Source organism: Phalacrocorax aristotelis, chromosome 24 (genome assembly GCF_949628215.1).
Source record: "Phalacrocorax aristotelis chromosome 24, bGulAri2.1, whole genome shotgun sequence".
In the NCBI taxonomy this organism is placed as follows: Eukaryota; Metazoa; Chordata; class Aves; order Suliformes; family Phalacrocoracidae; genus Phalacrocorax; species Phalacrocorax aristotelis.
Window position 1 is genome coordinate 1,439,157 of NC_134299.1, and position 19,316 is coordinate 1,458,472.

Here is a 19,316-nt window from a genome sequence, read left to right on the forward strand (position 1 = left end):
GATCAACAGGTCAGAGGCATTTTGATGACAAGGGGAAACAACAGATAATAGGTCTCTCTGGGTGTGGAGGCTACGGAGAAGCCAGACAGCAGACTTGGACTAACCAGGACTAACTTAATTTCCTGTTGACACAGATGGTTTTCGTCCTTACCATGTGTCCCCTAATGCCACCCCTGAATCGAGACAGCAGCCACGCCATGGTGGGCAGGGAACCGAGAGCTTCCCTGGACACCTTCTGGTTTTTCATACCTGCCAAAAACCGCTTTGTCTTCCCGCAGGATTTATGTAAACTGGTTACAAATTTAGACACGTAGTAATGATAAATCTCAGGCTACATGAGTTCAGCCTTTGCCTGCAGGATCACAGCACCTCAGCTTGTATTTGTTGTTTAAAAATACGACACAGCCGCGGGAGAAAGTGTGTTGCAACACAAGGTGAGCATGTGCCAGGCTCTCCTACATTTGTTGGAGGCAGTGCTGTAAATGTCCTTGAGCTTTCGTCCTCAGCCCTTCCAGGAGGATAAACCTCTGAGCACCCCTCGCCAGGGGAGGAGGGAGCAGGAGGGGACTGTGCTTGGGCCACGTGCTGTGAGCTGGGTCTGCAATGCCGGCGTTTGGAAAGCAGAGCAGACAGTTCGGACCCTCTGGGGACATCCCTTTGTGAACTTCATTTCCTTTAAGCTCCCGATGCTGTTTCTAAACTTTGTGCTGGAAGTATGAGGGGAGCTGGATGCCTGAGTGCTTGCACATTGGGTGCATAATAGCTGTACGGTCAGCAAGGTCCGGACTGGCCCTCCCAAGGCCCAGGGGAGATTTTCTGGGAGGCCCTGGGACTCCAAGACCCCCCACCGGGACACCCCAAGCGAGACGTATTGCACCCAGACCTGGTGGTACACAGATGCAGTTGCAGCAGGTCTCCCTTCCTGCCAGCAGGTCTCCGGGTACGGGACAGCGGCAGCTTGATCTCAGGGCAGAGTTCCTACTGAGACAGACTTCTCCATGCAATAATTGGAAAATGCTAATGCCTAATGCCCACCCTCCAGGGAATCCCTCTTCAAAGCCCTCGTGGGACTGCGGCAGTGACTCCTCTGGGGAAGCTGCAGCTCCACAGGGGAATCACTCTCCTAAAGATCACACAGAGTGTCTTTTAAGTGGAAATGACTGTTTCTTCGCAATGAGGTGGAACAGAAATAATTAAGCACGGCCACAGCCATTGTTATCTTGTACCTGATTGCCAGAGTTCAGTCTGGCAGGGATTACTCCATTGTGCTCTTCTGCTAGTTTTTAATTTTCTTTTGCTAAAAAGCTGATAATGTTTGCTCCTTCCATCACAAGGGATATAGAAAACTGTTTTCAGAAGAGCAACTCTTGCACCCCAAGTTGGTCTGTGGAGTTTGTGGGCAAATCAGTCCCAGAAGTGGCTGCAAGGCTAAACAGAGAATATACAGAGGGGTGGCAGACTAGGCCTGTGGGTGTCTGGGCGCCTGTGGAAGGAAGCAGCATGACACCATTTGAAAGATACCTTTTTCTGTTTGCATTTAACCTTTGTCTTTTTGCTCTTGAAGTGGAAACTGCTCGAATTTATCTGGGAGGCTAGGAAGGCTACTGGGAGGGGATGCATCCAGCAAGGGTGGATATCGCCAACCCTCTCTGGTCATATGCTGAGCACGGCTTGAGAGAGCTGGGTGGCCCAGCCTGGGAGTTTCTAAGACTTCCATGAACCCTACGTTTTTAGCATTTGCAATTTCCCTTTGCACATTGGCCGAGCCGGGCTGCTTCATTCACATCACACCAGAGTCTGGTGCAGCATTGTCCTTCCTCTGCAAGAGGACTTTTGATGGCCAAGATGAATTCAATGCCAGTGAAGAAGCAAGAAACATTAACCCTTAATCCTCAGCTAGGGTGGCCCCTGAGCAGTAAGAGGACGCTGGTCAGGGTGGCAGGACTCCCTGTTGCCAGGGAGGGGTCTGCAGCTTCCCTCTTGGCTGTCCACGTGTGAGGACCGAGAGAGCCCGGGCTGCATGCTCTCAGGCCTAGGGTCACTTTTTCCAGATCTGCTGCCCCACCAGCATCCAGCAGCAGCTGCCCGAGAGATGCAAGGAGCAGCTGGTGATGGACTACCCTCTATTGTAAGCAAGGAATAAGAACTTAGGCTTGTCCTTCTAGCAAAGCAGTTCAGGGTTTGGATCCCCCTCCACTGTCACAGGTCGATTTCAGCCTTCCCCAAGGAGAAGGGATGGATTCTGTTATGCCTGGCTAAGAGTTGGCACAAGGGCTTGCAGGTGTCAGGATAGCATGGCTGATTCGGATTTGTGAGGCTGCAAGTTACCCCTCTCCCACGGTCTGTAAGTATTTAGAGAAGGAGCAGGTTTCTGATAAAAAACAGACAAAAATGTATATATACTGAGGTCAGCTGGAAGCAGAAGCTAGATGAACTCAGGCTTTAATGAAAGGGTGATTAACTGTCAAAACAGCTTGCTGGTGGTTGGCAAGCATTCTCCATCACCTCTTGCTCACCTCTTGCCTCCCTATTTCCAGGCTGAGAGGCTGTAAGTGGTGGGTTGGTGCAGGAGCCCTGCATGGGCTCTCTGGTCTGCAGGAGTTCAACGCCCTTTCATCCCGTCCGGTGCTGAGACTGATGAATCATTTGTTGTCCCTTGTACCACAATTCAACAAGGAAGAAACAGGCATAAGAATGGGTTATTTAGTTTAGTTTGTACATAATATAATAAGTAGCCTCCATGTTATGCTCTGGACAAAAGCAGCAATTTTGCAATAATATAATAGGATAAACAGTGCTGTCACTGTCCCCAAACACACTCTCCAGGGGCACATCTGTGCCGGCTGGCTCCCTGGAAAGTCTCCCACGCCTGTGCCCAGACTGGCAGAGGCCAAGCTTGGCGCAAGCCAGGGAAGGGACACCTTCAAAGGATGCCAATTGCTCAGGCGTCTCCTCTAGGAGAGATACTTGCCATCCTCAAAAGTTGCCAGAAGTTGGCTGGCCGCAGCCACGGCCAGCTGGGCCCCACGAGGCTTTCTGCAGCCAGAGCCAGGCTCAAGCCCGCAGCCTGGATAGGGACCCTTGCTGCCCTCACCGCCTGCCCGCCTCCAGACCACCCTGGTGGGAGATGGAGCCAGGCTGCCTCCCGGTCCCCTGCCCTCACTCTGCAGTGATGCTGGGCGCTCCCACCTCCTCCTACCCAGCCACTCCTGTACTCAGCAGCTTGCAGATGTGATAATGACACTCCTAAGGTGCTTAGGGAAGAGATAAGGGGGGGGGGGGGGGGAAGAAAAGATAGAAAACAGGCTAAGCAGTGAGCTGCTGTAGAAACCTTGATATTGGCTGCTGATGATCTTGCCTCACCCTTCTGTCCCCCACCCCCTCCCACAGGAACAGCCTGAACTAATTAACCCTCTAGCACTCCATAATGAAGGCTAATAAACACCTAATGGGTTTGCTTGAACAAACAACCTCGGCACAGGCCATAGGAAACCCCCAGTCCCGCGGTGTGGTGGGGGGGAAGAGCAGGGAAGGCAGGGCTGGGGCTGCCCCCGGCTCTCTCCTCCTGCGCAGCTGAGCTCCCCCAGCCCCGTCCCGCCGCGGCGGCTCGCAGCCCGGCCCCCTGCTCCCGCCGGGCTCCGGGGGGGGTTCCTGGGCCCCGGCTGTCAGCTGGGAGGCTGCCAGCCCTGCAGCTGCTCCGCTCGCCAGCTGTGCCCGGTCACGGTTTCCTTGCTTGCCTCCCTAGCGCCCGTGGCTTTCTCCTGACGTGGTCCTTGCCGGTCCCGCTCCCCGCCGCCGGGCGCGGGGCTCGGTCCCCTCGCGGCGGGGGACCAGCCCGGGGCAGCCAGCTCGCCTCCAACAGCCGCGCAGCTTTGTCGGCAGGGCGCTGTGCTTTCGGCAGGACTCCCGCTCCTGGCACGCGCGGGGCTGTGCGCCTGCGGCCGGCCCTCCCCGCTCTGCCCTGCGCAGCAGCTCCCGGGGCCGGGCTCCGGGCAGGCTGCGGGGCCGCGCGTTCCAGCGGGCGCCGCCCGGCGCGAGCTGCAGCAGCCCCGCGACGCCGTTCGGGTGTTGCCCCTTCTCGGCGGGCCCGGGTCGAAACGTGGTGAAAACAAACTGGGCTCGTTCTTCCTGCGAACGCCGTGATCGGCGCCTTGGCCTGTGCATCGCGGTCCGTCCCCAGTCCGCTGCAGCTGGGTTTGTACGGTGCTACGAACCCAAGCTCTGAAGGAAACCCGCTCAGAAATATTCTGCTTAAAATACTGTGCCAGATGGACTGCGTTTTCCTAACCTTTAGCTGTTTCCAATGTGCAAACAGTTAAGCTCATAATGTTAACGTTTTCTCAGATGTTTTATGTGCATATAAAATATTCTCAAAGAATGTGCTTTTGAATGCAAGGTTTTATCCAATTACAATTTTACTAGAGTTTATAAAAACATAAAAATATCGGTTTTTTTCAGGGTGTCTGAGAGTTTATAAAAACATAGAAATATGTTTTTTTCAGGGTGTCTGAGATGCGGCTGGCCTTCGTAGTAAACTGTGAAGCCCTTGCAGTGGAATGTAATTGCGACTACATGGGACGTGTCTCTCGAAATATTATGATTAGGTAAATGTGCTAATTCCTCAGTCCCGTACCTGGTCACCTCTGAAAACAAGTTAACATAGGGACAGTTTAAAAAAAAAAATGCATTCCATCCCTGCACCAAACTCTTCGTTTGCTTTCTGTCAGGGGCTAAAGGCTTGGCTGCTGCAAACATGAATGGATTTGAATCAGGTACTAAAAATACAACTTAAGAGCTCAGGGCAACTCTTCAATGGACTCAGTTGCTTAGCTTGTCTCCCAGCAAGTGTGAGAACAGATCTCTCTCATCCTGCATGGCGACTTGTAGGCAAGCTTCTGGAGATGTTAAGTGAGAATAGATTTCTTCCCTGGCTTAACTGAAAACCTGAATCAAGAAAGGAGATAAATGGAATTTAATGGATGTTTGTTTAAAGACATCCACTGATGTGCTTTTGGAATAGAAAAGATGGCAAGCGCTGTAGTCACTGGGAGCTGCTAGGTTTTCCATGTGAATGTGAAAGCGAAGCGTGGAAATGGATCATGTCATCTGTCCATTTCTGAAAGATCCATGTACCGAGTTACAGCATTTTATGGTTCCATGCGCAAGTAGTTCATAATTTTAACAGGCTTATTCCTACTCAAAGATGGTGAATTAGAATAAGCCTGTTAAAATTATATAGCAAGCGTACATGAAATCATAAAGAAAGGTAGTAAATTACTCTGTTAAAGAGTGAGAACCCGCTCTGTCCCCACGCTGCACACCATCAGCTGACCCGAAGTAGCTCAGCCCCTTCCAGCAAACCCATGGTGCTTTTGAGGGCTGCACCTTCAGAACCCATCCTTGCCTGCACCGCGGCTGCAGGCAGAGGGAAGGGAAACCCTGTCTTGCGCTTGCACCGAGCCCGGGCCTTTCAGCCCGACACCCCCCGAAGGTCACGCAGCAGCGTATTTGCAAGTTGGGAAACTTAAACGGTCGTGTTTGCTCACCCACCTCCAAGGAAAACAGCGATGCGTAAAGCCAGGGGGTCTGGAAAGCCCACCTGCCCATACCTCTGTCTCGTGGTGGTGGTTTTCAGCCCACCCCAGGCCCCCAGTGCCGCAGTGATGGCTTCAAGGCCACCGAAACGGGGTGGGAGCTTGTTGCCTGCTCTGGGGAGAGGTCAGGGAGCTGGCGGAGGCAAAGTGCCTCAGGGGAGTGAGCAGAGGTCAGCGAAGCAAACCCACGCAGCCCCTCGGCCCCGCTCGGGTCCCAGGTGCCACAGGGGGGTTCCCGGCCCCGCTCCGGAAGGTTTTCCCGTGGGATGGGTGCTGTGGGCAGCCAGGCTCCTGCCCCGGCGCTGCCTGGGGAAGGTAATCTGAACCTGTACCGGTGGGTATCTTGCTCAGTGTTTACAAAGAAAAAACAAACGCAAAGAACAGGATTGCATTTGTTATTTGTAAGTCAAACCAGCTGCGATCTGAAGGCTGCATATCCTGCCTCTGAGAAACACCCAACGTCACTGCTGCCTGCAGATGCTTTTCTCCTTGCGTCACCGCAGGCTGGGCTTCCCTTGCTCTAACCCCCCGGTGTCTGGGCATCGCTGGACCCCGGAGGGAGCGCTACTGTGGCGACCTGCTCCGGGAGCAGCTCAGAGGAAGGGGAGGCTGCCAGGGCCTGTCTGCAGATGAGCTGGGACCCCAAAAGCCCGAGGCTCAGAAAAGCCTGGCTGACTTCGGCACTGACCCTAACCCTGCCCTGGCAGGGATCTCTCCAGGAAAAGCCAGTGATAACGTGCTGACTCCTCGGCCAAGAGTGCCTGGGCGCTGCCGGGCACCCTCTGCAGCCGCTCCGGTGCGCGGGGTGCTTGTGGCGAAGGTCCTGTGGTCCCCCTCGTCTCCTGCCAAGACCCCTGGCTAAAGCTGAGATACCAGAGGGTCACTAAGTCCTCGCTGTTAATGAGCACAGAGTTTTCCAGCCTCATGTGACGAAATGCAGAAAGTCATGGGCTCGTGGAGGAGTCAGAAGGACTTTGAAACAAAGAGGCTTTCAGGCCACCTAATGCAGTAGAGATCCAAGAGGACAAATCAAATTTACAGGCATAGCTTAGATTGGGAGATATGCTCGCAAAGCCAATTTGTTTCATTTTATAGGCTTGAAAGATTCTAAGTCAGGGCTCCCTGTATGGTTTGAATTAGGTTTGGATAGCGGTATTCTGGAAAGCTAGATCTGGAGAAGTTTTCACTCAGGGGGTTTGTAATTGAGTAGGGGCCATCGAGCATTTCTGCAATGCTTCCAGGGAAAATATTTCATGTCTGCCCAAAAAAGAAGCTTCCGCATGGTTGAGAAAATTATGAATACCTGAAGATTGAGCTACCTCTTTTGTACTAAATATTTAGGAATAAGATTTCACATGTCTATCAACGGAGAAAGCGGGAATTTCAAAAGGTGCTGCTTTAAAAAGAAAAAAAAGAAGGAAGCTCTAAGTAGCACAAAAAATACTTTAGTTTTCCTGTACCAGTTTGTATCTGTGCTATTAACAAGGTTATAAGTTTCATTGTCTGTGACTGTGCAAAACATGAAAGCTGTAGGGAGTGGCTGGGTGAAACCTCAGCTGTGAAAAAGCCTTATCGGGCAGGCTGCAGGGCCCACCAGGGGAGATGCTCCCCCAGGCCGTATGAAGGGCGCAGCCACTTTATTCTGAAGTCTCTGAGGGACTTTGTTTTGGCTGCTCCCGTCTCTGCACCACACAGCCACCGTCCCAGAAACAGACCCTCTACCAGGTCATACAGCAAAAATACGGTGTGGTAGTGCAACGCCCCAAAGCTTTTCAGTTTTGGCCCTTCTCCCTTACGTTCTTCGCACGTCAGGGTGACTCAGCTCCGCTGCCGTCGTGGTTCTGGCACTTCACCGCTCCCGGGGAACGGGGCTGCTGCTCTGCCTGTGGATCCCCAGTGCACCCTGTACCGCGGGACCCGCCACATCCGAGGCATCGGCACGAGCCGCACACAGACCCGGTGGCAGCTCGCGGCCGTTTGGTTTCCACCATCTCCCTCGAGTCCCTCTGAGCTGCGGCAGCATTCCCTCCTCCTGTCGCCTGTAAGGAAGGACACTCCCGGCGTCCCGGAGCATTCATGAGGGGCCACAGTGCTTTGGTGGTGCTCTGCAGAGGGGCTTGACCACAGGGCTTGGGGCTGGTGGGTCCGTGTCCTGACAGCATCGCCCAGGCTCAGGCGAGCCCACGGAGATGCTCCCAGAGCCCTTACCCGAGCCAGGACCGCCTGCGTGTGCCACCTCGGGCGGCTCGGCCATGCGACTCGAGCGACCAGCATCTTCCTCCTGGGCTGGTGGGAATCTGTTCCACCCTTTCTCCAATGCGAGGAGCCACCATGGCTCCCAAGCCCGCGAGCTCTGGGGTGCATTTTGTGCCCTGCAAGCCGAAAGCAGCAAGAAGACCATTTCAGGAGAGGGATTAGCCCCTGGCTCCCACTGCTGGGCTCAGCTGCCAGAAAAGTTCCCGGGGAAGTAGCACAATCTTTGTTTGGTCATTAAAGCAGAAAAAGAGAGAGGGAATCTTAGGAAATGCTTGAAACGATTAGGTGATCTTAACTCTAAGGAGCTAAACAAATGCAAAGCAATTCCCCCCCCAGCCCCTCGTGCTGCTGTAGAATGTAATCTCATTTCTAAACACACAATTACAGAAAATAAAAAGAAAAGAAAAGAATAATTAATTTCTGCTTCCTCATGCAAATCCTCTGACCAATCATTTAGGGATCAGGGGCAATTCAGCTTCTTGTGCAAATTCCAAACTGAAGGCCTGAAAAAAGCAAGTGAATGGATTTACTTTTCTAAGAACCAGAATTAACAAAGGTTCCATTTTCCATGGTTATGTGCCTGGCCAGACAGCCCTTGCTGACAAGCTCTCAAAAAACATGTGTTGGCCTGTTGAAAAGGCCCCAGTGTTGACTGACAGACAATTGAAGTGACAAATTGTTTCATTGTACTTGGCAGGGAGAGCGCTGTATTAGATAATTATGGCGAGGAGGGAAGCGACAGGTCACAGGTCAGAAGACACGTCTGACCCTGTTTTCTGAAAGCCCTGAAAGGAGCCCACGCCCAGGAGAGCAGCGTGACTCTGCCGGCGGTTTCTCCTTCCGTTGTGATGATTAAGAACTAACGAAGATGGGGCAGGGACGGGCTTGCTCCCTGCTCACCCCAGCCCTGGCTCCTGGGAAGCGGGTGCCAGGGCTCGGCGGCGGCTCGGTGCCATGTGCCGGCACGCGGTGCCACGAGGGTGAGCCCTCCCGCGGCGCCCGCTGCCCCTCGCTGGCTCCGGCCGTGCCCGATGCATCGCCCGGCTGCCTTCGGCAAGGACAGGCGGCCGCTGCTGCCTGAGCGTGTGCGGCTGTGCTGGTGCAGTCCTGGCGAGGGCTCCGGCCGACCGCCCTGAGGCGGGCGGTGGTCCCTCGCACAGCACCGCCTGTACTTCGGGGTCGGCACAGGCGAGAAGGTGAGGATCCCATGGGAGAACAGAAAGTGTAAATGGCTGAACCAGGCTGAGGAACGTGGTCCTTGGCTATGCCGTCTCACCGCTGCGCCCCAGCCCCTTTGCTTTCGACCAGTGGTTTTAGCATTTTGAGGCGCAGCACCTCCCTAGGCAGGCATCACTGCAGTCGGCAAAGGCTGCAGCAGAAACGCCGTTAACATCACTTTAAATTGGGACTAACAGCTACTGAGCCCGTGCAGGGCAGGTCTGCCCCGGTGCTCCGAGCTCTGCCCGGTGCCAGCCTGCCCAGCAGCGTCAGCCACTGCCTGTGCGAACGCAGCGGCTGCACGAGCGCCTTTTGGGCAGCACCGGACCCATTTGCACTGACAACCCGTGAGCATCTCGGCAGGTCTGTGTCTTGAATTGGCAGCAAAACGCACAATGTCCAGCCCTGAATCCCATCCCAGGCGGACCTCGCTTGGGCATGGACACCTTCCCCCTCCAGCCCGTACAGCTCAGCCTGCAAACGCCAGCAGGACTAACCCACGCTCGCCGGGGCCTGGTTTTTTGCTGGCTGCAAGAGTACAACTAATAATTATTGAAGCTTCTCTCCCACCATAGAAATGAAATATGGCAAGGAATCGCAGCACAGCTACTCCATTGAGAGCGCTGCTCAACTGGGTAATACCAATAATTCAAAACAGATGAGCCAAAGGCTCGAACACTATAGACTTAGTATCCCGATCTGCCCTGACCCCTGGAACTCGCTGAAAGTTACCTTGAGACTCGCCAGAGCTCTTTGTAACTTCTGTGAGGGTTATTTATTGCAAAGTCATGAATATTTGTTATGGATTTTCTCCATCAATCTACAAAATGAATTAGGTTAGAAAAAATTTATGTACTTGGGTTTTGGGCATGTGTTTCTCAGGCAGGGGAGAAAAAGTAGGATCTCCATTGTGCAGAGGATGGGCTGCTGCGGAGCTTTGGGCTCTGCTGCCTGTGTTAATTAGTTCCCTTCCGCAAAAGGTTTAAAATGCACAGTACAGTTGAGAAGGGGGGGAGGGAGGGAAGAGGTTCTTCTTTAAATCTCTCTTAAAATCTTCCATAAAATTATTTATGGGGGAAGGAAAAGTCTATTTCCCTCTCCTCCCTCCCGGATGCCCTGCCAGCCCTTTAAAAACCTGAAATTCAGGGGCGGTTGTGCCCCGGGGAATCAACCTCAAGCCAACATCTCCCAGTCTCAGAAGCCGGCCCCAGCCCCAGCTGGGTGCAATAGGGGTGGAGGGAGAGCGCCCGGCCTCTTCCCTTCCCACCCCAAGGCACAGCTGCCGCGGGGCAAAGCCGCCACATTTTCCCACCCCTTCAAGAGAGGGCTGACAGCAGGGGTGCTCCTGCCCCGCAGGCGCTTTTCTGGGAAATTAAAAAGTTTTGATTCAGGAAAGTGCTTAAGCAAGACCTTAACGTCACGGATGCTCCGAAGTTCCCCGGTGCGGTGCGATGTAGGGAGCGGTGGATGTTGCACCCGGGTGGCCGAGCGGGGTCACAGCGGGAAGCGGAGCAGGTCCCGTGGCTCTGCCCCAGGGTAGCTGGGGTCAGCAGGGTGGGAGGAGAGCATGGGTGCAGGGAGGCGAGCCAGGCAGTCCTTCGTCCTCCTCGTGCTCCTGCCTGGCTGCAGAGAGCAGCTGAATGCGTTGCATTGTCTGGGGCGGTTTCTCCACCTCCAGGGCCTGGTGCAGTCGTGGGCGCTGCGGGATCCTCCTCACCAGCTCCGAGTGGCACAAGGGACCTGCCTGCTTTGTGGTGCCTGGTGTTTCTGCTCTGCCACCCCTGCAGCCCTCGAGATTCTGGGTTTGCCAGAAAATGGCAGCTTGGCATGTACCAGAGCTGAAGTGAAGTGAAATACACTTTTTTTTCCTCTTCATGACGCAGGGGCTGTGTTTCTTCTTTGCATTAGTTTTACAGGAACCCCAGAAAATCCCTGAAGACCCCACAGGATCCCACAAATCATGCCGACACTCTTAAGCTGTTTGCACTCGGGCTAATGAGCTGCTATTTTAAGAGGTTATTGCTAACAATTAAATCTGACTGCATTTTTTGGTTGTTGTTTTAGAATTGTTTGTAGCAGCTGTGCTTGTCCCATATGTAATTTCAACACGCCCAGGAGGGAATCTGCCTCAATTCTCTGTGCTGGCTTTTCCCGGTCCCCACGTCGCCCGGTGTCCGTCAGCACGGGCTAGGATAGGGAATTGGTACTTTGCCTGCAGGAGTGACCCGGGCAGGGTGGAAGCTGGCTAAATGCTTCACCTGGCTGTGTTCCCCTGCTCGTAGTGGGATGACAGCAGGGAACTCTCCCCTGCTTGCCTTCTGGGTTGCCTTTTCCAAGCTGCCCTCAGGGACTCTCCTCCCCTCCTCCTGCCTTCGCTCTGTGGCGATTCCCGATTCCCTCACGTGCCTTCCACCGCCTGTAGCTGCCCCGGCCCCGGCAGATGCCCGCTGGCCCTGCGAACGCGGACCCCCTGCAAACGCGGACCCCCTGCGAACGCGGACCCATGCTGCACCGGGGAGGGCTGGGCTGTGCTCGCAGCAGGTTGTGGGAGCTGCCCCGCAAGCTGGACGCAGCGCCTTGCCCTGCAGCGCGCCAGGTTTTTACTGCTCCCCCTGCTTTTCTGAGCCCTGTCTCTAGCTGGGAGCTGCCCCTGCACCCTCATTTTGCCCAAAAGCCCGCTGTGAGTGCAGGATCCTGCACCTCCTTTTCAACTGCTGCGAAGTGACCGCAGCCTGTGTGTCCCTATGGCGATTCACGGTAAGTCCTGCTCTCCCATGTCTGTCTGTCCAGCCACCCAAAAGCTCTTGAAAAGGTTTGCATGAATGAGCTGATCTAGCTTTGTTTCTGCTCCCATGGTTTGCCCTTTACCCTCTGGCCTTTGCCCAGCTCTGTGGCCAGGGGAGTGAGGGTTTGGCCACAGATCACTGCACAGCTGGCCAGATGCTCTCACAGAAGCACAATGAGCCGTGGCGGGGGCTTGCAGCTCCTCCCGCTCCCTGGCCCCGGGCACTGGCATGCTTGGTAAAACACCAAGCGCAGCACTTTTCTCCCGCTGCAAGGAAGGCTTCAGTGCGGGCGCTATGCGTGGGCTGTGCGCGATGCTGCCCCACTGCCAGGGGAGATGGGTGCTGCTCCCCCCCGCATTCTTGGCGCCGGGCGCCTTCTCCATCCTGCTTTTCTTTCACTGTGCCTGTGCTGACGCAGCAAACCCGAGGCCCTGCCAGCCCTGTCTTGCACTCCCTGGTGTGAGCCCTTGGTGCCAGGATGGATCTGGCAGCTCTCAGCCGGCGTCGGGGGGATGGAGCCTGTGCTCTCGTGCAGTTTGGGTCTGACGGGACATTTGTGTGTGTTCCTGGGCTGATGTGTGGCTGCAGGCAGAGAAGAGCTGTCCTCTTGGACCTTTATCTTGCCTGCTGGTGAGGCTCCAGGGACTTGGTCTGCCCGCAGTGTCTCCCGTTGCAGGATTACTCTCTCGATGCTTCTCACGTCTCCCTTGCCCTGCTGAGCTCTGCCCGCCGGCCCAGCCTGAAGCCGGCTGGGGCACTGGCCAGTGCCGAGGAGTTGAGTGCCCTGCGTGCGGGCACCGGTGACCGCCTGCCGTCCGGCCAGCTTGCTGGAAGGCAGCCGACAGGCTGGTGAAGGCACTCCTGATTGCCTTCTCTTCTCTCGTGAGCATCCCTAGGGAGAAACAGCCTCCTCTCTCATTTCTCACCCATTGCGTAGCTAGCTGGGACTCTGTCCTGTGCAGGTGAGACCACTTTTCCGTCTTGTAGGTAAGGTACAGATCAGCCAGGTGTGCCAAAGACCTGAGTGGGGTTTTTGTGTAGGTGTGCGTCCAACGGCACCCAGATCACAGTGACAACCCAGGCTACATGTGTAAATCTGGGTATGTGCGTGGCTGGTTGCTCAGGCACGTGCGTGCACGCCTGCCCGCGGGCTTGCAGACGCCACAGAAAGCAGGCTCTGGAGCAGATGATTCTGTGCTGGGTAACATAGTAGTGGAAAAAGTTGACAGAGGGAGCATGACACCGGGAGCTATTTGTTCAATCAATGATTTACCAGATGTGTACACTGTACTAAAGGCTTGTAAACATACTTTAATGGCCAGCTGTAAATCCAGGCAGTAGCGGTGCCAGCTTCATCTCCATCGGACGTGTTTCAGGAGCAGCAGTGTAAGGGCTCTGAATCACACTGTTATAGGCTCTGTCAGCTCTGCAATTGTGCATGTAAATCAAAGGACCAATGTCCTTAGGTCAAAATTATTTGAATGTCAGGAAAGGTTTTATGACCAGCAGCTTTTCCTTTTCTGGGTTCCCTGCAGTTTCTTGTCTTCCACAAACGGCATCTCCAGAACACTGGGTTTCCATCCCAGTGCCGCAAGTGCGTGGCTGTGTTTTCACCGACTATGTTGGAAGTCTCTTTTGTTAATCACTGAAGCAAAACGTCATTAGTGAGAAGTGCAGCGTGTACACAAAGAGGAACTTGCCAAATTACTAATAAGCAGAAACTCCATCCATCTTAATGAGACAGGGTTAAGAAAATAGCAACCTAGAATATACACAATGGAGCCTTTCCACGCTGTTTATTTATTCATGTTAGAAAGTAGTTCACAACTCCATCTCTGGTGCTGCTCGGAGGTTGTCGCATGGTTTTCAAACCACAGGCTCTTGCCTGCTTATGGTCTTGCAAATCATTAAGCGTGAGAAGATAAGTGGATGCATGGCTCAAAAAATTATTAGAAGGGAGATAAATACCTGGCCTCCAAACAAATGAAACAGCACAACAAAATGCTGGTTCCAGGCTCTCTTCACTGCTAGGCCAGTCAGGTTTGCACCGGGCAGCCGGTGAAGAGAGTGCACAGCTCATGGCAGGGCTAGAAGTCGTCCCTGCAGGCTGGGGAAGGGACACTGCGCAGCGCTGGTTGTACAGTGCTGGTCAGGCAGCGCCAGGCGCGGGCGGCCGGCGTTCCTGGGGTGCTGCCGCGCGGCCAGCTCCAGGCTTGCACTCTGGACACCTGCACCAGTGCCGTCTGCACTTCGTTACGCAGCACAGAGGAGGGCTGGGAAGAAGCAGAGAGGGGCTTTAATTTGGGGAAAGTCAGGGAAAAATTACAAACACGTTTATTTTCTGGTTTTTGTTATGGAGGGTCCAAAGAACTCCCAGAAACCCAAGCCAAGAGCCCGGCTTTCCTTCAAGGCTGAGACACCCGGTGAGCTCTCGGATGCCCAGATAATTCACGTACGTGCCTGGTGACTGACGCGGGTGCCTGTTAAGGAGCCTGTGGTCCCCTTGGGGTTTGGTCTGCCAGGTCTGCAAGACCAAAGGAAGAGCCATGACGGGCTGGTCCCTCTGTGATTCCTGCTGATGTTGCAGGCTTCATCTGCTGGAGAGGACCCCTCCATGCACAGCACTGCGGGGAGCTGCTGCCCAACTGCTGTGTGCAGAGCAGATCTCAGCGATCTCTGGTGATTTGGGGGTGTGGCAGGCTGGTTCCTTGGAGAGAGGATTGCCACAGAGCAAGAGGCATGAAGAGACGTTTCCTCGTGCTGGGCAGGTCTCCAGCTCTCTTCCTTGGTCCTTGCCAAAGCAGCCGAGGGTCCCTGTGTGCTCCATCACCCCGGGGCTGCTTCTGGGCTGAGGCCCCCATCACATCGGCCTGGCGGTGTGATTTATAGCTCCCTGGTGACTTGCAGCACTTCCCCAGGTTACTCTGGCAACACAGAAGGGGTTTGCACCCACACCGAGGTGCCTGCACACCTGTGCTCCCCAGCCACATTTTTCTTTTGTTGGGTAAGAAATTACTTGCAGCGCATTTCACGCAAGCAGCTCAGCTGCTGGCTATTTTATTGAACACCAGCACTCGCTGTATGTTATTCAGGCAAACTTTATATATGCTACAGACCCGCTCAGCGGCCTGCACCTGGTCCAGGGCAAAGCTGAGCCTCATAGAGAAGAATGTGCTGTAATGCAGCAAGTTATTACAGGATAAATATTTATAAGCCCCTGTAAATATTTGCCATCAGTTCCCTCCTGGGACTAGGGGCAGACGGTCAGAGTTTCAGCACTGCTGAAGGCATTAGCTGTTGTAGTTCTTTATATGTTATCTCAGCTAGTAAACCTTTTGTTGATTGTGTTTAGTTATAGCATTTAATGGTGCTAATTTCACACTAACAGGAGACATCGGCTGGAATTGTTGCACGCCTTGATCCTGGCCCTGCTGCGGGCTGGCTCTTGGTGTAAGCATCCTCTGCAGCCCAGGCGGTGCCGGGCACCAGGCTGGGGTGGCGGAGTGGGTCGCCACAGCTGCAAAACCTCCCCGTATAGATTCCCATGTTGCAGGGCAAGGGAGCGTTTCTGGCTGCATCAGTGTTATTGGAACCTCAGAGCTATCCGCTGAGAAAACTGTAAAACAAACACAGCAAAACTAACATCCTTCTCGGCAGGCTGACCCCGGCAGAGGGGCTATCAGCTCTCAGCTGGCTGCGGGGGCGTCTAATCTAAAGCAAATATTCCCTGGGGGGTGTCCAGGAGCTGTCCTGCTGCAGGGGGTGGCATGGGAGCCGCTGCAGGGTGGCACAGTGGGCTCCCCGTGTGGGGACGTGGGGGGTGGGCTGTCTCCACCAGTGCTTTCTGTCCCGTCCTTGGCGGGGCACAGGCACCGCGGGGCACTGCAAGCCCTGGCATGGAGCAGCTGTTGGTGGTCTTCGTGCCACCCCGCCTGGGGCAGGGAGAGCGGATGGCTGTGGCCGGCCGGACTCACCTCCCCCATCACTGGCTGCCTCTGCTGGGGCTGGGACTGGGCTAGCACAGCGGTGGGAAACCGGGGGAGAAATGCCAGGGCAGGCAAGGCCATGACTCCTCCATGCCCTCAAATGCAGCAGTAAAACAATGGGCCCTGGGCAATAGCGCTTGCTGGATTGTTGCATGGGACTATTTGGGGGCTCCAGTTTGCTGCTCATGCACGAAAGCCAGTCATTTGGCAAAAATCAGCTCAGTTAGCAGGCATTGTTCGTAAAGAGCCAGGGGCTGAATGGGCTCAGGGCTAATATATTCTATTATCCCACGCCTGCCTGTTTTCCCGGGGCGGTGCGGAGGGAAGGGCGCATTCCAGCGCCGGGCGGCCGGGGCAGAGCGTGCCCTGCTGGCCCCACGGCGCTGCCCGGCGGGCAACGCGGTCGGGGAGGCCGGGAAGGGGCGGGAGGGCACTGCTGCCGCCGGGCGAGGGGGGTGTCAACGGCGCGGCAGCGCGTCGGCCTCCAGCCATCCCTTCGACGCCGAGTGCCTGCCACGGGTGGATGCGGGGGGGAGCAGCTGCCCGAGCAGAGGAAGCTGCGGTGGGGGGCAGAGCGCGTGGTCCCGCAGGCTGCGGGGACGAACAATGGAGCCAGAAATAAGCACGGTTAATTGGGCTGGGCTTTTCAAAGGGTAGCAGCGGACGGGATAGCCGAAATCGTGCGTGTTCCAAAGCATCTCATTATTCAATAAGAGTATGCTAGCCCCTGTGGGAGAGGCAACAATAAATGGCTATAAAGCAAAGTTAAATGATGACATTAGAGACTATGCAGAGATTTAAGAAGCAGTGGGCTACATAATCATGAATGGAAACGGCTGCACAGGCTTCACTCAGAAAAGTTAATGCCCAATTTGGAAGGGGTTTGTTGGAAGAGCAGCCCTTCTCGGGAAGCTGCTATTTAAGAGGCCTTATACAGAGTATTAGGCAATTTAGTGGTCTAGACCAGAGCTGTTGGGTTTTTTTCTTTTTCTTTTTTTTCTTTTTTTTTAAAGAAAAAATGTTTTGCTGGGCAATTATTTTTCAGTTCACAATTCACCTTGGGTTTCCATACAGGTGCTGCTGCTCTGAATGTGGGCGTCAGGTACAGAAGACAGAAAGGAGCCAGCAAAGACCTTCTCCAGGCTGAGTTTAAGAACTGTCCAGGCTTTGAGTGTGGATGGATTTAGCAGCCAAGGCATGCCGTCTTGTAGCTTTCCCGTGTGGATCAAGAGCGCTGAACTGTGTGGGGCAGCCCTTTTTGCTCAGGGACCCCTGACAGTGGCAGGGTTGCAACCAGCCCAGCAGTCAGTGTGGGATGCTCCAGGTACCTGGTGGCACATGTCTCTGGAGTGACCGTGACAGGACATTTACCTTGCCCCACATGGTATTGGCTGACCTGGGGATAACCATAATCCTGACTGTAGTTTTATCGCAGTGTTACTCCTGTTGCCTTTGGGGAGCTCCCCAACTTTCAAACAAGGGTCTCCTACATCCCAACCTTGCCTGCCTAGCTATGATGTTTCTGTCACAGTGCTCAGCCTGGAATAGAAAGATTACAGCACGGCCAGGTAAAACATGCCCATTGCCACTCTGAAAAGGATTGGCCCTGAGACTTCCTTATGACCTTGCAATCAAAAACAGAGAGTTACTTGGACAATTTGGTTCTGAGTGCCCCGGATGAGCAGGGGTCATGTTCCGGACCAGAGACTCGTACCTGAGGATGTAACACTTGGGTGCAAATAAAGATTCTTGAGAGCAATTCAGCCCAACAGCCCTCGAGCAGATCAGTGCCCTGTTCTGTGTGCCACATTACAGCATGCTACTGGGATGCTGCGGTATTTTCTACATCCTCAAAATGAGGTGTTTCAGTGCTTCTAAACTGATTTTGGTAAAAACAATTCCTAGAGTGTCAGAATTTCCCAAGGGATGAGAAATCCATTTTGCAGCTGTTTCTTGGTGCAAACAGTGATCAGCGCCTTGCTACCATTTCCTGAGCCCAAGCAGCAGGAGAGGGCCTGCTCCATCCAATTGCCTCTTTCATTCAGCTACTGGCACCTTATGGCAAAGATTTCTCTTGTTTACTGCTGAATTCTCCACTTCATTAGTGGTGCTAACTGGCTTCTCTCTTCTGTTGGCCCTCAGGTGAAAGTGGCTCTTTCACACTTCCAGGCTGCAGAGCCTCTTCTATTTACCTCTCAATGAGCTGTAGTTCCTGTATTAAATAGCACAAGCTTTTCAAGCAAAAGGCAGCGGCAGTAACGGGAGCTTTGTATGAGTCTGGAGGAGGGAGGTAAGGAGAGGTCCCTCGGATGTGGACGTGTGGGCACACGGAGGGCAGAGCTGCTCGATGGCCAGACCTGGTGCACATGGGGACTGAGACAGCTCCCTCTGCCTGGCTTGTGCCACAGAGTGGCTGTAGGACTCCATGCTTGCACTGGCACCTGGGTAGGTTCACGGCCTCTGTCCTCAACGTGTCCAGCTCTGGGCTTCAGAGGGCAGCAAGTCTTTGCAAGCCCTCTGGAGCACAGCAGCCTGTGCCTGCCTGCTCTGGGGAACAGGGCTGTCCCGCGCTCCTGTCCCATCTCCCCAGCAGAGCCGTGCCATGCCAAGTATCTCCTGCTTGTCTACAAGCAGGATGCATGGCTGTGGCTGCAAGCTGTCAGCCCTGCTGTGGTCTAGCTCCCGCTCTGGGAAGCTGCCGGGAAGCTGCCAGGAGCAGTCGCTCCACGGGGCTCGGGACCTGTGGCAGGCAGCACTACTGGTCTGCTTTACACGTGTCCTTTTCTTGCACGGGGCACTGAGGTACTGGCACTGCTGCTGGGGAACAGTGGATGCTGCTGTTGCACGGCATCTGCTTCCCTGGCAGGACTGGAGCCAGGTTTCCCAGGCGCGATACCTCTTTAAGAAAAAACAGACCGACTCTTTCTCTCCCGGTGGGGTGTTTTTTTTTTTTTTTTTGCAAATACCGTAGTTTTTGTTGGAATTTGTCCACAGGGAAATGAGGTCCGCATGGTCCAGTCCAGGTTCTCAGAAACATCTGCAACCTTGGAATAGCTGCTCAGGAGCGCCCAGGCCTCCCGGAGCTGCCTGGGCTCCGGCGCCCGGGGTGCCAGGCGGCGGGTGGGGGGCTCCCTGCCATGCCCCGCCAGGCTCCAGCCGCCCACGGGGGAAGCAGCCGCGCGGGGCTATGGGGTGCGCTCACGCGCCCAAGCCCGGGGCTCTCCCGGTGCCCCCCAGCTCCCGCCGGCCGCCCAAGGCCCCTTCCCGGCACCCCGTCGGGGCAGGGCCCGCCGGCCCCTCTCCCGCCCGCACCCCGCGCTGCAGGTGGCGCGGGGAAGCGCCCGCTCGGCTGCCGGGACGTCACCGGGCGCTGCGGGGCCGCCGGTGCCCGCCGCGGGCCGCCCCCGGTTGCGGAGCTGCGGACCGGCCCGCCGAGGCGCGGCGCCGTCGGGGCCCGCCCGGGCGGGCGCGGGGGC

The 19,316-nt window shown here is 55.0% G+C and overlaps 1 long non-coding RNA gene across 1 annotated transcript; it reads right to left on the reverse strand.

The window, feature by feature from the left end:
* Nucleotides 1–2,426: 2,426 nt before the first annotated feature.
* On the reverse strand, nt 2,427–5,903 carry LOC142068232 (uncharacterized). Its single transcript, XR_012664223.1, has 2 exons — nt 5,551–5,903; nt 2,427–2,655 (listed from the first exon to the last, which is right to left on the reverse strand). It is a non-coding gene; the product is annotated as an uncharacterized LOC142068232 (long non-coding RNA).
* Nucleotides 5,904–19,316: the final 13,413 nt, after the last annotated feature.